Source organism: Castor canadensis, chromosome X (assembly GCF_047511655.1).
Source record: "Castor canadensis chromosome X, mCasCan1.hap1v2, whole genome shotgun sequence".
In the NCBI taxonomy this organism is placed as follows: domain Eukaryota; kingdom Metazoa; phylum Chordata; class Mammalia; order Rodentia; family Castoridae; genus Castor; species Castor canadensis.
The window spans coordinates 120750009-120754246 of NC_133405.1; the positions used below are offsets into that span (position 1 = coordinate 120750009).

The window sequence follows — 4238 nt, forward strand, 5'->3', positions numbered from 1 at the left end:
TCCTTTTCATTAAAAAAAAAAGAGAGAGACTAGAGAGTCAGAATAAAATTATATAGTAGAACTGGATGCTGAGATTACTATATGGCAGGTCCTTTATTTGATTGATAAGGAAACTGGAGTCCAAAGAAGTTAACAGATTTGCATAAGGTGACCTACTACTAATGGCAGAGTAGAGAATAAATCAGACCTCCTATCTTCCCATGTAGCATCAAGTAGAACTGAGGTATCAACTGGGACCCATGGATGGGCTTCAAGACATCCAGTACCCCCAAGTTTATGGAAAAACCTATGTGCATCGTATCTGTGGGAGAGAGGGTCCAAAGTTATCACTTTATTTTTTATATTTTTAATTTATTTATTTTGTAATGCTGGGGATTGAACTCAGGGCCTCCAGAATGCTAAGGAAATATTCTACCACCAAGTTAAACCTCCAGCTCTGTCACTTGGTTTTCAAAGAGGTGCGTGAGGTTCAAGACTATTAACAACCAGAGTCTCTGAGCTGGGCGCCAGTGGCTCACACTTGTAATCCTAGCTACTTAAGGAGGCTGAGATCAGAAGGATCGCAGTTCAGAGCCATCCGAGGAAAATAGTTCATGAGATCCCCATCTTCAAAAAAAGAGAAAAAGGCAAAATACAGAGACAGACATATTCACTTCTTGTAGGATTTTGTTCTCTCCAGGATCTCAGCCATTTGAATGATGTCCATCCACATTGAGGGCAGTTCTCTACTTAGTGCACTCAGACTCACACACTATTCTTCTCTGGAAACACTCTCACAGACACACCCCAAAATAGTGCTTTACCAAATTTCTAGATATTCCTTAATCTAGTCAAGTTGACCTCTAAAGTGAACCATCACAGTAACTAAGCTATAAACCAGAATACAAATGTGTTCTCTCGTGGGGCGCTGGTGGCTCATGCCTGTAATCATAGTTATTCAGGAGGCAACAATCAGGAGGCTCGTGGTTCAAAGTCAGCCTCAGGCAAATAGTTCATGAGACCCTTTCTCAAAAATACCCATCACAAAAAAGGACTGGCAGAGTAGCTCAAGCAGTAGAGCACCTGCCTAGCATGCATGAGGCCCTGAGTTCAAACTCCAGTGCTGCCAAAAATCATGTGTTCTCTCATGGTGTATTGAATGCAGATGCCCAAGGCTGCAGCATTAGTCCACCCCAAGGCCTCTCTCAATTCTCCCTGCCCAGCCCTCCCCCTAGGCCAATAATGTGATATTCTAAAACCTACAATACACAGAACTATGATGAGGCAAAATGTCAAGTATTTTGAAAAGTCCTTTAGGCTGAAGGGAGGACAGGGAAGGCATCATGGTCCTGTGATTAAGAGCACAGGCTTTGGAGTTAGACAGACCTGAGCCTCATCCCAGATCTGAAATTGACCAATTCAAGCAAGTCACTCAAACTCTCTCACCCTAAGTTTTCACAACCATAAAACAGAAGCTATAATATCATCATCTGTTGTATAGCATTATTGTGAAAATTAAATAAGACAAAGAAGGTAAAACACCCAACATTGTCCCTGGAACATATTAAGTGTTCATTTCATGGAAGGTTTTTGTTTGGTTTTTTTTTTAGGGGAGAGCATGAACACAGTCCCCCACTACCACAAATTATGCAGTCGAGTTTCCAACATTTGGGGAAATCGCAGGGGTCAGACATCCGGAGTGCAATGGATAAGCCTTGCCCCGGGAAAACCACCTTCGTGATCATGGTATGTCCCCTGCCAGGTAAGTATTCATGGAAGTTATTTTAAGAGTAAGACTATAGACTCAATTCCAGCAGAAAATCCAGTGTGATCCCATCATTTCCTTTGCCCCAAACAATGGTCTCCAGTCACACTCTGTGGATTTTCAAGGACAACTGGCACATAATATTTTTTCTCAGGTTCTAAAAACATGCCTGCATGTGTGCGTGTGCACACACACACACACACACACACACACACACACTAATACAACCATTATGAAGATCGATCTGGCAGAATTTAATGAGAGTATTCATTACCTTATGATCCAACAATCTTACTTCTGGAAATATACCCAGGATATAGCCTACAAATGGCTCAAAAGGGGACACTGATATGGAGTGCTGTTTGTGGCAAAGAAACTTGGAGCAACGTAAGTGTCTATCCCAATGTGATAATGGAAAAGTACAATGTAACAGATGCACACTGTAGCATGACATGGAGCAGTTCAAAGCAACAAAGTAGCTGGATACAACCAGCATGTGGACAGATATTAAGGACATTGTCCTAAGTATAAAAAGGATTAAGGAATACATTGGATTCTTTAGAAAAACCATGAATGTAAATGCTTTTTGAGTGGTGCTACAGAATCAAACCCAAGGCCTCACTCATGCTAGGCAAGCATTCTACCACTGAGCTACAGTCCCAACCCCATTAATGTAAATTTTTAAAATATGTCCATGAAATATCCTTGCAGATTCTACAAGAATACATATAAGTTTTAATATGCATATTAGACATTAGAATCATTGTCAGTGGTGGAAAGAGAAAAAATGAGGAGTAAGTGGTGATAAAAGGGAAGGAAGGAATGAAAGAAGCAAAGAAGGAAAGGAAAAATACAGGGAAGGAGGGAGGGAAAGAAGGGAAGGAGAATCTTGTGTGTTTCAGTGAGGACAGTGTGTTTTATATTACAGAATGTAACTCAACCTTCTAATGAAATAAATAAATAAACAAACAAACATCACCACCAGATGGTTGTTGATAACATTTGCTTGGTACAATAAATTAAGAGGCAATTTCAAAACTTCAGTGATCAAGAACTATTAAAACACATTCTCTTTTCAAATAACTGGACTACTCTGTTATTCACATTGCCCATTTGACTAAATGCCCTTTCCTCTTTTGTTGTAAACATTTCAACTTAGAGGAACAGAAAAGGAACCTAGAAAGCAAAGAGGAATGAAGGGGGTTGCTAATTTTAATATTAACCTATTAATCCTCACCGAACTGAAGTCAAACAGTGAGAAAGACAATGTGTACCATGGTGCATATTTTAATACAAAGCAGGCCAATTACCAATATTTGAATACTTGTATCATTATTTATTCATCATGGACATACAAAAAATTCAGTAAAATACTCAAATAGCAAGTGTCAAGGTATTGTATATCCACCCAGTTGGTAAAATAAGTCAGTTAATTTGGCAGGTAAGTATTAAGTAATCATGCTGTCAAACTCGGGTGAGTATCTAAGGGAGAAAGACAAAAACTGAACAAAGGAAGGAGGAAATTATAGAAAAGAAATGAGAAGGGGCCAAAAATAGGCATAAGGAGAAAATAAATACAGTGTGATGTGTTCAACAGTAGGGATGAATGTCTTGATTCCATCACAGACAGATTATTCTAGAAATAAGGACAGACATTTCAGAATAATGCCAATGGAGCTGAGGGTTTTTTGTCCACCAGATGGAGGTTGTTTCTAAAGGTGAATTATGGATTAAAATGGTGTTTCAATGTCAGCTTTTTGCATCTTACATTTCATTGTGTGAGTTCCCCTACAACATTCTGGGCAGCATACATAACACACTGAAATACAGACATTAATCTGTGCTTTTATCTCCTAACTGCCTAGACTAGGGGTTGGCAAACTTTTTCTATAAAGGAGTCACATAGTAAATACTTTTGACTTTATAGGCCAATAATGATACCATGGTTCATAAGAAGTTCCTTCTCTATTTGACTAGCCATTATTGTCTCAACTCATGTTTTCCTCTTATGACTGTATTATGTCCTTTGTTTTTATAAAAGGAAGGAGATCAGTGTCAGTTACAGCTGAAAACTGGATTTAGATTATAGCAAATACCCTCTATTCTTGGTATTTCCATTCTGACAATGCTAATTCTTTCTCGGTCTTCAGCCTGCTGGTTCTTCATTTCACAGACTTTCACTCTTATTACTTCACTTAAAGATACCCTGTTATGAGAGTAAGTCTTTGTTTTTTTAAGAGGCCAGTTCCCAGGGAAACAGAGGGGAAAGGAAGTACATTCTAAGAAGTTTCTATACGGCCTCAAATCCTCTCTTTCTCTTTCCTCCTATAACCAATTCATTAGCAAATCCTGTTGTTTACATATTCCAGATATAACCAGAATTTAATATCTCATCTATCAATTTCAAGCAAGCTGTTGCAAACCACCATCATTTCTTGCCTGGACAACTAGAAATAAACTCCAAATGGGTTCCAACTTCAGCCCTTGCCCCCCC

The 4238-nt window shown here is 38.9% G+C and overlaps 1 non-coding gene across 1 annotated transcript; it reads right to left on the reverse strand.

The window, feature by feature from the left end:
* Positions 1-1586: 1586 nt before the first annotated feature.
* On the reverse strand, positions 1587-1749 carry LOC141419958 (U1 spliceosomal RNA). Its single transcript, XR_012444683.1, has one exon. It is a non-coding gene; the product is annotated as a U1 spliceosomal RNA (small nuclear RNA).
* Between the last annotated feature and the right edge of the window lie 2489 nt (positions 1750-4238).